This window comes from Tamandua tetradactyla, chromosome 1 (genome assembly GCF_023851605.1).
Source record: "Tamandua tetradactyla isolate mTamTet1 chromosome 1, mTamTet1.pri, whole genome shotgun sequence".
Classification (NCBI taxonomy): domain Eukaryota; kingdom Metazoa; phylum Chordata; class Mammalia; order Pilosa; family Myrmecophagidae; genus Tamandua; species Tamandua tetradactyla.
Window position 1 is genome coordinate 112,967,270 of NC_135327.1, and position 15,949 is coordinate 112,983,218.

The 15,949-nt window shown below is 34.8% G+C and overlaps 1 protein-coding gene across 1 annotated transcript in view; it reads left to right on the forward strand.

Moving 5' to 3' along the window:
• Positions 1-15,949, forward strand: part of THSD7A (thrombospondin type 1 domain containing 7A) — a 454,108-nt gene that overhangs the window by 214,742 nt on the left and 223,417 nt on the right. The gene's annotated exons all lie outside the window — the stretch shown is intronic.

Sequence of the window (15,949 nt, forward strand, 5' to 3'; positions counted from 1 at the left end):
ATCCATGTCATAGTATGTATCAGTACTTCATTTCTTTTTATGACTTAATATTACTCCATGGTATGGATATACTGCATTTGTTTATTCATCAGTTGATGGATGTTCACTATTATGAATAATGCAGCTATGAATGCTTGTGTTCACCTTCTTGTGTGGACATGTGTTTTGACTTATCTTGGATATATACCTAGAAGTAGAATTGTTGGATCATGGTAACTATATGTTTCATTGTTTGAGGAACTACCAAATAGTTTTCCACACACATGAATATAATAGCGCTTTACTTTAGACATAGTCTCCTTTAGTACTTTGAGCATATTAAAAATAATTGATTTAAAACGTTTATAAAAGTCCAACATTTGGGCTTCCTGAATAATAGTTTCTATTTATTATTTATTTAGCTCTACACCAAGAGCCATAGTTTCTTGGTATTTTTGAATATTTCATAATTTTTGGTTGAAAACAGAAAATTTTAAATAATATAAATGGGAGCTCTGGAAATCAGGTTCTCTCTTCTCCCCCATGTTATTGTGTTGTTGTTCCTTGTAGTTATTGTTTGTTTAGTGACTTTTCTAAACTAATTCTGTAAAGTCTATATCCTTTATGACATGTTTCCACTGAAGTATTTGATCCATTAGCATGATTATCAAGCAATAATTGGATGATAATTTCCTTACATGAACTTCTAGATTCCCAGGAGTAGTTTGGAGTGTCTCAAAGCCTATGTGAATATCTCAGTCCCTAACTTCTCTTTTTAAGCTTTTAGTCAGTCCATTGGTTTCCCCCACTTGTTATCCACTGGCTCAGGTATCTGTGAAAATAAACAGTTGACTGTAATTGCTTTATATAAACGTACTTGGGGAAAAGACTTTCCCCACTGTGGAAGCTCTAATTTGGGTTAAATACAGACCATTTTGCAATGGGATCTTCCAGAGGACCACCATATAAACTTTTTTTTTTTTTTGCTTGGGCAGGCACTGGGAATCAAACTCAGGTCTCCAGCATGGTAGGCAAGAACTCTGCCTGCTGAGCCACCATGGCCCACCCCATATAAATTTAATAGTAACATTGGGGAGGGGGATGAAGTTTTGATGGAGCTCTAGTCCCATTCTTCTCCTTCCAGTCTGCTGGTTTACACCATGAATGTAAGCTGTCGTTTTCCAAGGCTTTGGTTGAGTTGGAACATGAATGATAGGAGTAGTGTAAGGAAATGTGCTCACTGAAATTAAGCAGTTTTTCTTGAATAAAATTCCCCTAGATAGCTGCAATTCTTTGTTAAATTTCTAGAGTTCTGAAAAAGTTGATTCTCGCTATTTTTGTCAGGTTTATTGGTTTCTTTTTGAAAGAGAGAATTTTTGGAGGTCCATACTCTGCCAATTTTACTGATACCACATGAACTATGTTTGGTAGTATTCGATCCCAGTGGATCCCACCAGAGTGACTGGAGTTAAAGAAAGACATGGATTGTCAAATCAAAATGTCCTTAGAGATCTTTTTGTTCTTAGTGTTATAGAGTTTAAGATGCGGTGGTCAGTCAGAACACCCAAGAGAAACAGGACTCATGAAGCCAAGAGTCCGTAGCCCAGGGGTGCCAGAGAAACAAGTAAAGCTTAGAATGAATCAGGAGGAAGGGAAGTTGCCTTACATTGGTGTGGTCAAAGATGAATAGTTTTTACTTCTGGTCACCCAGGAAGGTAATGTAAGACACTCCAGGGTACTGTTCCCCAAGTAATATTTGAACAACTAGCAAAAACTGGTAGAGCCATCTTCCTCAGAATTCAGGGAAAACAGTTAAAGGGTTGTAGTAACTGGGTGAGTGCCAAACCAAGAAAACCTATCCTTTAAAATGATAGGAGACTTGGGGGACACCCTTAAGAGTGCCAGTGTACACTCTGTGGGAGTCCCAGAATTAGAATAAACAAAGGATTGGAGAGAATATTCAAAGAAATAATGGCATGGAATTTCCAAAACTCAATGAGAGACATGGATAAGCACATTCAAGATCCCCAATGAACCCCAAACAGATAAACTCAAAGAGAACCATGTCAAGACTCACAAAAGTCAGACTGCTGACTGCCAAGGACAAGAAGAGCGTTCCAAAAGCTGCAAGAGAAAAGTAGTATGTTCTATACAATAAGTGTAGATTTCTCATCAGAAAATATGGAAGCAAGAAGACATTAGGATGAAATATTTAAAGTGCTGTAAGAAAACAATTGCAGCTTGTATTGCTTTGTTAATAGTGCCGGAATTCAATATGCCAGAAATGGAATGGCTTTTATAAAGGGAATTTATCAAGTTACAAGTTTAAGTTCTAAATCCATAAAAATGTCCAAATTAAGGCATCCAGAAATATATACCTTGACTCAAGAAAGGCTGATGTGTGTTACATGGGAAGCCACATGGCTGGCATCTACTGGTCCTTGTTCCTGGTTCCCTTGCTTCCAGCCTTTTTTGCCAGTGGTTTCCTCTCTAAACATCTGTGGACCTTCACTTAGCTCCTCCAGGATGCAATGCTGGGTTCTTGATTGCTTAGCATCTCATGGGAAGGCACATGGCGACATCTTCTGGGCTCTACATGTCCAAATGACTGTGTCTAAACATCTGCTGTCTCTATTGGCAGTCCAAGCATTTCCAATTGTATGCATCTCTGTTGGCTCTAAAGTAACTCCAAAATGTTTCCTCTTTTAAACTACTCCAATAAACTAATCAAAACTCTCCTTGAACAGGTGGAGTCACATCTCCATCTAATCAGAAGATCACACCCACAATTGGGTATGTTACAGCTCCATGGAAGCAATTCAATCTAAATGTTCCACCCACATCTGGGTGTGTCACATCTAAACATCGAAACAATCCAGTCAAAGTTTTCACCCCACAGTATTGAATCAGGATTAAAAGAAACAGAGCTGCCCCCACAAGATTGAATCAGGAAAAAGGATCTGGCTTTTCTGGGGTATATAACAACTTCAAACCAGCACACAAGCCAAGAATTTTATATCAAGTAAGACTGTCATTCAAAAATACAGGCACTATTAAGACATTCCCAAATAAACAAAAACTGAGGGAGTTCATCACCACTGTATATGCTCTGCAAACAATGCTAAAGGGAGTTCTTTAGACTGAAAGGAAAGAACATGAGATAGTGCTCAAAGCATCATAAAGGAATAAAGACCTCAGGGAAAGGTAACCATGTGGATAATTATGTCAGTAGTAGTGCAGTAATCATAAATATCTGGTTTGGCACATATTCAATATAATGATAACTGAAAAACACATACCAAAGGAAATAAGAAGGGACCCAAAATGCCATACTACAAAGAATCAAATAAATATGAAACTAGGCTGTAATGGTAGACTTGAGGTGCAAAAATGCTAAAAGACTTACAAAGACTACAGAGCAAAATTGCAGAATAAAGTCCTGCACTTTCAATAGTAACTTTAAATGTAAATGGATTATATTCTCCAGTCAAAAATCAAAGATTGACAGAATGGATAAAAATGTGTAAGACAACTGCATGCTATTTATAGGAGACTTACATAAATTCAAAGACACAAGTAGGTTGAAACTTAATGGAGGGAAAAAAATAACAAGCAAATAGTAACAAAAAGTACGCTGGGGTAGCTATACTAAAAGATGAAATAGACTTTAAGTCAAAAACTGTTACAAGGGACAAAGAAGATCACCATAGACTGATAAAGAGATCAACTCAACAAGGAGAACTAACAAATATAAATATGTAACTCACCTAATTGTAGAGCCCCAAAATATATGGAAATAATATAGACAAAGAAAAAATTGACAGGTTTGAAGAGGAAAATAGTTCTATATTACTAGTATGAGACTTCAGTACAGTACTTTCAATCATGGATAGAACACTTGAACACTTTGCCCAAGAACAGCAGAATACATGTTTGTTTCTAGTACACATGGAGTCTCCAGGACCATATGTTAGGTCACAAAACAAGTCTCAAAATGTTTTAAAATATTGAAATTATAAAGTCTATCTTCTCTACCTCAGTGTAATGAAGCCAGAAATCAATAGCAGATAGAAAACTGGAAATTTCACAAATATGTGGAAATTTAACTGACACTTTCAAACAACCAATAGGATCAAAGAAATCCAAGGTAAATTAGGAAATATCTTGAAGTGAATGAAAATGAAAACACAACATACCACAGATTATGGTATGAAGCAAGGCAGTGATGAAAGGGAAATTTATAGCTCTAAATGCTTACCTTAAAGAAGAAGAAAGGTATCATCAAATCAGGATATTACCTCACAACAGAAGAGTCTAGAAAACTAGGGGCAAGCTTAATTCAAAGTGTGCAGGAGGAAGGAATAACAAATATTAGATTAGAGATAAATGAATTAGAGAATACAAAAACGATAGAGAGACTCAACAAAAGTTGGCTCTTTAAAAAGATCAATAAAATCAAAATTTTAGCAAGATTTACGAAAGCAAAAAAAGAGAAAGAATACAAATAATTAAAATCAGAAATGACAGTTGGGCATTACTAATGACCCCACAGAAATATAAAATGATTATAAAAGGCATTATGAACAGCTATACCCAGACCAATTAGGAAACCTAGATGAAATGAGAAAATTCCTAGAAACATACAGCCTACACTGACTCAAGAAGAAATAGAAGAACTCAACAGGACCAATAGTAAGTTAAGAATCTGAATCAATAATCAAAACCCTTCCAACAAAGAAAAACCTAGAACCAGATGGTTTCTCTGGTGAAATTCACCAAACATCCCAGGAGGAATTAACATCAACCCTTCTCAAAGTTTTCCAAAAAATTGTAGAGGTGAAACTTCCTAACTCATTCTATGAGGCCAATATCACTCTAAAACCAAAGCCAGATAAAGATACCATAAGAAAAGAAAATTACAGACCAATATCCCTTATATCCCTTATGGATATAGAAGCAAAAATACTTAACAGTATATTAGCAAACAAGCCAGCAGCACATTAAGAGAATTGTTACAAGGATCTAGTGGGATTTACCCTAATTATTCAAGAATGATTCAACATATGAAAATCAGTCAATACACTACTCCCATTAATAAAATTAAGTTAAAAAAAACAAACCCACAATCATGTAAACGATGTGAAGACATTTGGCAAACTCCAGCACCCATTCTTAATAAAAAACAATTAGAAAACCAGGAATAAAAGGAAACTTCCTCAACATGATACAGAGCACAAATGAAAAATTCACATTGTACTAAATAGTGAAAGACTGAAAGCTTTTCCTTGAAGATCAGAAAGAAATAAAAAAAACCCTTGCCCATTGTCAACACTGTTATGCAACATTGTTTTAGAATTTCTAGCCAGAAAAATTAAGTAAGATAAATTAATAAAAGACATCCAAATTGGAAAAGAAGAAGTAAAACTTTCCCTATTTGCTGATGATATGAACCTATGAATAGAAAATCCTGGAAAATCCACAATAAAACTACTAGAGCTAATAAATGAATTCAGCAAAGTGGCAAGGTACAAGATCAATGTGCAAAATTCAATAATGTTTCTATACAGTAGTAATGAACAATCTAGAGAGGAAATCAAGAAAAAATTCTGTTATCATTAAGATGTCAATTCTACCCAAAGTGATTTACAGATTTAATGCAATCCCAATCAAAATTCCAGTGGCTTTCTTTGCAGAAATGGAAATGTCAGCTATCATATTTATGGAGAAAAGTAGGGGGCCCAAATAGCCAAAACCATCTCGAAAAAATACCACAAACTTGGAGAACTCACACTCCCAATTTCAAAACTTATTACAAAGCTACAGGGATCAAAATAGCATGTTTCTGACACAAGTACAGACATATAGCCAATAGAATCAAATTATGAGCTCAGAAATCAACCTTCACATCATGGCCAACTGATTTGACAAGAGTGTGAAGTCCATTCATTGAGAAAAGAATATTCTCTTCAACAAGTGGTAATTGGAAACTGGATATCCATCTGCAAAGAATGAAGGTGGACCCCTGCCTCACATCATGTACATAAATTAACTCAAAATGGAACATAGAACTAAATAAGAACCAAAACCATAAATATCCTAGGGGAAAAAAAAACAAAAGAAAACATCTTCAAGGTCTTGAATTAGGTAATGATTTCTTAGACTTTATACCAAAATCATGAGCAGCAATAACTACAAAAATAGATTAATTGGACTTCATCAAAATTAAAAACTTTTGTTAGTCAAAGGACTTTGTCATGAAAGTAAAAAGGAAACCTACTGAATTGGGGAAAATATTTGGAAACCACATGTCCAATCAGTGTTTAATATCCAGAATACATAAAGAAATCTTACAACTCAACAAAAAAGTTAAACCAATTAAAAGATGGGCAAAAGACTTCAATGAACATTTTGCCAAAAACGATAGATATACAAAAGACCAAAAATCACAAGAAATATACTCAATATCATTAGCTATTAGGGAAATTCAAACTAAAATCACAGTGAGATAGCACTTCACAACGATTAGAATCACTACCGTTAAAAATGGAAAGTAAGTGTTGGAGAGACTGTGGAGAAATTGGAACTCTAGCATATTGTTTTGGGAAAGTAGGATGGGGTAGCCACTGCAAAGAAAACTGGTGGCTCCTCATAAATTTAAGAAAGAATTACTGTATGACCAAAGAATTGAAATCAAGGACTCGAACAGGTATTTGCAGACAGAAGTTCATAGCGGCATCATTCATAGTTGCTAAAATATGAAAGCAACCCCAGTGTCCTTCCAGGGTCAGATAAATAAATGATATGTGATATATACATACAATTGAAAATTATCCAGCTGCGAAAAGGAATCAAGTTGTGATACGTGTGTCAACACAGATGAACCCTGAAGACATCATATTGAGTGAAATAAACTAGACACATAAGGGCAAATATTATATGACCTAAGTGATATGAAATAATTAGAATGAGCAAATTCATACAATGGAGTACAGGTTACCAGGGACCAGTTATGTGGGTAGAGATTATGAAGTAAATCCTTATTTGGTACAGAGTTTCTTTTTGGGGTGATAGAAATATTTAAGTAATAGATGGTGGTTATGTTAGCACAACACTGTGATTGTAATTAACACCACTTAATTATATATTTGAATGTGGTTAAAAGAGGAAATTTTAGGTTGTATGTTACTAGAATAAGAAAAAAATTCAAAATCATAGTTTTACATAACATAAACAGTGAACCCTAATGGAAACATGGGCTATAATCAATAATATGATAATAATTATTATTATGTTGTGTTAACATTTGTAAAAAAGGTACCACACTAATGAAAAGTGTTGAAAAATGGGGAAAATTTGGGGTGGGGATGGGGTGTGCAGTTTATGGGAACTCTATATTTTCTGCCTGACGGGGACATTCAGAGAGTAGCAAATGTAAAAGTGCCAGTTGGATGGACAGTTATATAGATAAATGTCTAATTCTGTCCTTCTGAGCCTAAATGGAGAAGTGGACTGACTGCTCCTGCAGTGTCGTGTCAGAACGGAGCCCTCCTCTGTGTTAGAGAGGAGCAGTGCCTGATAGAAACGTGTATCAACATTGTCCGCATACACAAAGGTGAAAAATGATGTGGTTTGGGAAAGATAGAATAATTATAAAATTGTCACAATGTTCTAGGAATAGAGAGCTACACACAGATAACACAAGGAGAGAAAATCATCAATGCTTAAACTCTCACACGTGTGATGTGTCTTTCTTCCTTGCTTTCCACCCGTTGTCTGTCATCTCGAAAGGACACAAATGAAAGAAATCGCTCTTTATTTATTTATGTGGCTAGTTGAATTTAAAAGTTTCTATTTTAAAAATCAGATAAAAATTTATCTTTGAAGCTTGGTTGTTTGTGCCTACATATGAAGGGAAAGTTCATGGTTGAACCACTTGTGAGTGTTTATTGCAAACAAATTATAAATTTGCAGCTGGAAGCTTGAAAAATCCAGTATATTTCAGTAAAATATTTGTAATCGATATCTTTTTCCCTTGTTTCCCGACCCTATTTATTTGTTTCTTTGTTCCCTAGCTTAAGAATGTAGTAAATGTTGCACAGTGTACATATTTTAAAATTTTTTATTTACATATAATGGAAATAAATATTTTTTAAAAATAATATGCTCATTATTTTTAAAGTTAGAACAATATGGCATAATATAAAGAAAAAGTAAAAGTCACCTAGAATCCAACCACCCTGAAACAACAACTTTTAACATTTTGGCCACCTCATATCATGTTATCTATTTAAAATAAAATAATTTTGCATAAATTGTACTTTATCACACATAACTTTGTTTCCCACTTTCTTCTGCCACATCAACACATCCATCACAACCCTACTCCCCAATGGAGTATAAGCTATGCTAACAAACTGTATTCAAATGTACATATATATACTGATTGTATACATGCACATGCATACACACAGATAACTTATTCATTGTATTTTTAAAAATGTTTGTATTGTGTACACTTTTCTGTGGTTATTTTTTCTAAATAAAACCTCGTGGAAATCCTGATTTACACAGAATAGCTCTAATCCATTTATCTTCTTAGATTAACTGTTGATGAGCATCAACTTTATTTTTGGTTTCTGGCTACTATGTGTAAGCCTGCAATAAATATCTTCATAAATGTCCATATGAGTTGACATTTTTATTACTAGGACAGGTGTGAGAGTGCTGGGTTAAATTCAATTTTTTTTTTTTTTGTATACTGGATGGCAGGGGTCACAGTTCATTCTTTTTCCATGTGAGTACCTCTTTATTGCAGCACCATTTGTTGATTTGTTGGTTGTTGTTGGTTGGTTGGTTGGTTTTTTGCAGGAAAGAAGTACATGGGCCAGAAATCCAACCTGGGTCTCCTGCATGGCAGGTGAAAATTCTACCACTGAACTACACTCACACCTCCCTGGGTCAAATTCGCTTTTAAAAGATATATCCAGATGCTTCCCCCAAAAAGGTGATAATACCTGACATATCCACTTCAAATGTTTAAGACTACCCGTTTTCCTTAGCAGTGAATCTGAGCATTTTTCCATTTGTATATGGTCCTTCGAGTTTCTTCTTCATGTTTATATATAATGAACAGATATGTGTGATTCCTCTTGTTTATCTTTCTCTTATCAATTTATAACAGTATATTTTATATTATACTAAGTAAATCTCTGGAGTTTTAATAATGCAATTTTCAAATATATCATGAATCTGCTGACAAACTAAGTTCTAAACTTTCAAAACATCAAATAGGTCATTGTTTTCTATCATAGCTTCTGCATTTCCAGTTGAGATTAGGGTGGCCTTCCTAACCATTGAGTCTCCTAAATTTTCTTGAGAGATGCATTTAGTGTTATTTTAATTTTTCAATTTAATCCTTTAAAATATCAGACCTTTATTTTGTATATATGCAAGAAAGGGCCTCATTTTTATATTCCTTCCTTTGGATATTGGTTGTTCTGGCACCATTTTAAATAGATCACATCTTCCCCATTTACTTGGACTATCAAAATCTAATCTGATCCTTACTAGCCTCTCTGTACTGTTATTTAGTCCCACTGGATGGATGGTCTTTCTCCTCCTATATAGATACCATGGAGATTTTTCTTACAGTGGCTGTATATTATATTTAGATATATCTGGAATGGCAAGTGCTCTCCTTGAGGCTCTCCTTTTACCTAACTATTATAACACACAGATCATTATGTCTGATTCAAATAATAGCTGAGTTGTGATTCTAACTTGGATAATTTACATTTGATGTAATTATGAATATTCGTCAAGAATGTATTATACTTTTCTATTTCTTCTATTCTGGTACTATGTTTTACGTTAGATAAATAATATATTATCATTTTATATGAATCATTTATATTTCTTGTTGCATTTATTCCTAAGTTTTTATAGGTGATTTTTTTTCTTGCTAAAAAAATTAGAAATTACTTAACATTTCCACTTCTAGGTGCAGAACTATCTGTATATTTAACTTCTAGTTAATATTTTTTACTAGTGCAGAACTATCTGTTTATTTAACTTCTATCCATCCACATCATCAATTCTCTTTTTAACTCCAAAATGTTTTATTAAAGTCTCTTTTCAGGGAATATAATGATAGAATTAACAAAATTCTCACCTTTTCCAATGTTTATGTCACTTTTTTCATTTCATCATATTTTTGCTTGCAGGAATAAATAAAATAGTTTCAATTCTAAGAGCCAGCAATAAAAAATTGTGTTCTCTGGGAAATGCTTTAAGGTTCACTGAAATAATTATTTTAATTATTAATATAGAATAAGATAATGTTATAAAAATCAAGGCATTTAGTAGTAATATAGCATTTGAGTTTTCTTTTATCTTCAGAAGCTCTGCAATCATTAGGAAGCCTTAAATTTATTCTTTAAGCTGAGACTAATCTGTCATAAAAATAATAGAAGATGAGAGGCTTTATGGCATGGGCTATGCTACAGAATCTAAGCAAATGGAATCCTATTTAAGTACATGTCAGGCATTAGTAGTTTAGTCTTTGTGCTCCATTAATTCCCACTGGAGTCCAGGTCTGTCAAGAAGACCGTATTGGTCTTCAAATTCAAGAACACACGTTCTTCCTCTTTGATTGCTAATTGAAGCGAGACTCTCAGTAATGGCTATATTCAATTAACTGTAGGTCTCCTAAATAGCCTGTTACTTAAAGAACAGTAAGCTAAGCATTGAAACAAAACATTGTGGTTAGTTTTCCTTGATCCTAGTTCACTTCTTAATTAGACCAGACATTAACATCTGACGATAGGTAAATTTAATGTAACAACAGAGGAATTGGTGATTGTTGATGATCGGTGGTAATTAAGTTGAGTGCTAATAGTGTTAAGTATTAGTGTCATTTGCCAACAAGAAAAATGGTAGAAAATTATTTATCTGTTCCATGTCTCTGTTAGCATTCATACAAGGTAGTTATCATCTATCTGTTTCCGTTAAGAATTTGGGATTGGCTTACAATAACAAAGCTGAATGAATTAATGAATGGATAATTATCCACACATACATGTATACATGCATGCAGCTAATGAAGGAGGAGAGAAAGAGATTATATGAAGTTTTAAAATTACGTTTGGAAGATGGCTATAGCAATTGAAGACAATAATTTGATGTATTTGAGCAACTAATTGAGAATGAAACATGATTTGTTCTTAAATCCTCTGTGTGTGTGTGTGTGTGTGTGTGTGAGTGTGCACATACTGATTTCTTCTGCCAGATTCTGATGAATTTGGAGATCACAGATTTATACAATAGTCTTTTAGGGCAGTTCAAGAGGGTCCATAGTTATAGTACTATAACCAGGTATAAAGTTTCTTTTGACTAGAGGAAGTCCTAGACTCATAGAATGTTTTCCTTTGATATATTTTCATAAACTATTTATGCTATTTTGCAGAACACTAATATACCATCACAGCAAGGTTTTTACAATATTATTTATTTACTCATTATTTACTGATTATCCTTGAAGAATAAGATTATAATTATGTTTAAAAATAAAAACATTTTCATGAAGGGGAAAAAAACAATAACTTGTGAGGATTCACAGCTTTGTTCTGCCCTTTTACTATTTAACTTTTTTCCCTTGGCTTTTTCTCTGAAAAAGGACAAAGCTCTTCAGGGGTGCATTCTCTCAAGAAAAGCAACAAGAACAGCAAAAGAGCTTGGCTTCTCAGGAGCCTCTGGCAAAACGAGAAAGTGAGGGGACTAATGAGGGACACGCCAAAGGGAATATAAGAGAACATTGAGGAACCAAAAGGAAAGGTTTGAAAGAACTGTAATGAGAACTACTTCCTGGGATTTATGCAAATAAGAGAAAATAAAACAATTTAATCAGCGCTGCTGGGATCTAAATTTTCTGCACTCTCTTTAATGTGTGGGAGAAATTAAGAAAAGTCCGCAATCTCAAATTTAGCTGTGCTTCTTAAATTTTGCATCACTCTTAGACCATAAAGCATTACATCCCCCAAATTTACTTCTGCCTCTCTTGATGACCTTGGACAGAAATTGCTTGACCCTGCTGTTGTTACAGGAAGGGTACCTTCATCTGTTGCTGGTGTTCCAACATGTGGCTTCTTGAATTGATTTTGTTATGTCCAATTTAGTGGGATGAGACAGATGAAGCTAGGACATTGTGCTGAACTAAATTCCGGGTGCATTTGGTGATCATGAATTTTCATCTTGAAAGCAAAAAAACTGAGAACTGTGCCTTCATGAAGAAATAAGTAGCAAATGTGTCAAAAACCACAGGGATTATTAATGTTAGAAATGATTAATAATCAGTATATAACAAGAGCGGTATATAGAAATTGAAAGACAAGAAGGTTATCTATCTAAAATTTAAGCATATGAAGAAAGGAAGTTTCATAAACCAATGGGATATAACTATTCAATAATAGTTAGAACTTTTCAATAAATAATACTTTGGCAATTAGTGACATGCAAGAATTTAGTGCCAGATTAGTAAAAATTGATTTAGAACTCTACTTAAACAGTACAATAAATCATCAATTAATATCAATGAGATTTTTTTAATGCTAAACAATGCAGAAAAATGGAAGAAAAAAATGAATATTATCAGCTTCTGAAAGAATTTCCTCCATTAAAGTAATTAAAATAATGGAAAAAAATCATGGAGGTCAAAATAATATAATGTGGTAGATAAGAGATATGGATTAATTCAATGTTCTTCCACTTGTAACAGGCTTATAACAAACAGACTATATTTACTATAATTGTACATTACAATTAGAAACTGATGACTAAATGATAGCTAAGGAAAAAGAGGGGATGTGCTAAAGAGGGGATGAAATTTAAAAAAAAAAAAAAAGGAAAGCAATTTAGTAAACTAGATACCAAAATATCTAGTGCGGAATTTGGCCAAAGCAGTAATTACAGACTTAAATGAATTTATTAGAAAACTATTGTATTGGTCATTTTTCTTAACTTCAGACAAGAGTACACAACAGCTAGTTTAAAGCAGAAAGAGTTTTTTTTTTTTTTACGTGGGCAGGCACCGGGAATCAAACCCGGGTCCTCTGGCATGGCAGGCAAGCAAGCGTTCTTGCCGCTGAGCCACCATAGCCCACCCAGAAGGGGGTTTATTATTGGCATTAGTCAGAATACAGAACTCCTGGGAGAGCCAAGCAAATAAGTCTGGATGCTAAGTAGAAGAAATAAAGCTTGGAGAATTTTGGAGTCCTACCAGGGAACAGCTCCAGCAGAGTCCCTATACTTCTACTCACCATTCACTACTCATTACCCCTAATGCCAGAAGCTGCCATCCAACTGATAAGGAATAATCAAAGACCTCTGTGACTGCTGCCACTGGGTTAGTCACATGCAGTTGTGTTTAAATCTCTTCTGAATTGTGTGCAGTTTTACATTTGCCTTATTGAATCTAGGCCATGTGTGGAACACAAGTTGCAAGAGAGCCAGGGATACGTGGTTTTCATCTTTCCACCTCTGGCATACAAAAAGATGTGCTCCACGGGGATTGCAGTAGAGTAGTAAGACAGTCTGTGATATGTCTCGTGATATTTCCCCTTCCCTCCTTTCCCTACTCAATCTTTATAATTCTTTTGCTCCATTCTTAAAATTTCAAACAGCAAAAAAATGACAACAAGCTATTGGAATGAATCTATCCAAGCATATTACTAAGGAAAATATGTTTACCTTCTCTTCAAAGTCTCATGAGTCACTGCATTCCATTTTTTGGCGATATTTATTTCTTCTCTAACTCAACTACATTTCAAAATTGCCATAAATATACCTTTTGATATTTTGTACCACCAGCATATGCCCTTTGTAAAATATGAAGAACTAACGTGGAAAAAATTTAATATAATTAATATAAATGAACACATGCATATGTCATAGAACAATTTTTAAAAAGCTAGCAAAGTCCTTGTTTCTGTGATTGGTCATAGAGCCATGGTTATGAATTAGAATTTCTTCCTTTGGGTGTATATTCAACTTGCCTGTAGCCTTCAGTTCACGCTTCAGCTGTTCCGAGTCCATTTAATAATGTAGTGACCCAAAACTTTATTCTTTAATATTACATGGGTTTGACCTTGATAGATCTGTCTACAACACACTAGAAAATGGCAGTACCAGGAGACATCTCTATTCTGGAGCAGCAGTTTAATTTGCTCGTGATGATCAGGACCATTCACTACAGACAACTGAGGAAATCCCTCCTTTTTTTGCCAGCTAATTCGGTGGCAAATTATCCTATTTGCCTATATGTCCTATTGATTACTTCAGCTTCCAAATCACTAGAAATATTGTCTCCATATGGCAGCATTCATCCTTCAAGTCTCAAACCTCTAAAGCAGGATGTACAAAATCATGAGTTTTAGGAAACCACAATTTTTAAGTGGATCATTAGGTATAATTCCATATCATAAACTTTAGTTCACAGAAATGTGTATTCTGGTTTTTGGGGGAAAAAAAGACCCCATATATATGTTTACTGGTTCAGCTGAAACATCCCCTGAAACATTCACAAGCTATTATTTCCCATATGGCACCTTAACTGAATCTTCATTTACCATTTTGTCCTTCCATAAGGCCAATTCTTTCTGGGTGGTGTATGTGTTAAGGCCAGTGGAATCCATTAAGGCCATCCCATAACATTGCTATACAATAAATTCCCTCTTCAGAAGCAGCAGGGATAGTGAGTAAAGCATTGAATAAATGTCCAGAGGGTGGTACTGGCAGCAAGGTAAGCAGGGAAGATAAATCCATAGCCAAATAATTGCCCATTTCAGTGAGATCAAATTGCTACCACCTCCACAATTGAAGGAGTTCAAAGGCTCTGTCTAGAAGTCTTTGCAGAATTGTTCCTCCAAAGTGTGGTTCTGTAGCAGAGGCTCACGGTTGTCCACTGCTGTTGGGAGGAGAGGCACTCAGTGGTGGTATGAGTTTCACTATGGTGAAGGGAGGTACAGCATGTTTTTAAGCCCATGAATGATCTGCATCCTTGCTTGTCAGGCCACCTTTTCCATGATCAAGCACTGAGGTGACTGGAGAATGAGACTAATTGGCATCCATTGGGAGGAGGTTCAGAAATAAAGAAGTTATCACAAAAACCTGAGGGCTTCTATTGTGATTGTATTGTCACTATTGGTTCCACTGAGCCATAGCATATAGGTTGAGAGAGCTACTTTCACTAAAGCCTGAATGAGCTGGAAAATGCTTTATTTGTTTACTCATTTGTTTGTTTTCCTCTGTGCCTCTCTCAAGCCTGGCAATTTGTTTGGTTTACCTAGTAAGTGGATCAAAGCAAAAGAGCTAACTGTTGCATATGATTACTTTAAAATCCAGAGAGGCCGACCAAGTGCTGTTCCTCTTTCTTAGTGTTAGGAGAAGCAAGTACAGCAGTTTGCTTTTCACTTTGGGTTTCATGTACACTATACTGTTGGACCCTCAGAAACCTCACTAGAGTGGGAATCCCTTGAATTTATTTTGGATCTGTTTCCCACCTCTTTCACTCAGAGATTATCAGAAGATTGCAGGGCATTTGTTACTCCCTGCTTTTGTGATTTTATTGGCATACTGCCATCAATATAATGGATCAGCATGATATCCTGTGGTATGATATAAGCAAAATCCCTGAAGACAAGAATGGAACAAAGGGTTGATGCAGCCCTAAGGTAAAAACTGTCCGGCTCTCCTTGCCATGGAAAATTAAAGAGGAAATACTAAAGGCCAGTTGGTATATAAAACGATGCTCATCCTCACTAATAATCAGAGAAACACAAAATAAAACTACAAGGAGCACTTTATCACCTTTCTGGCTTTAAAAATAAAATGTATAGAAAGTTTGATAATATCAAATTTTGGTGAGAGCAAGATGAAGTGGGACTCATACACTGCTGATCAGAATACAAATTAACAT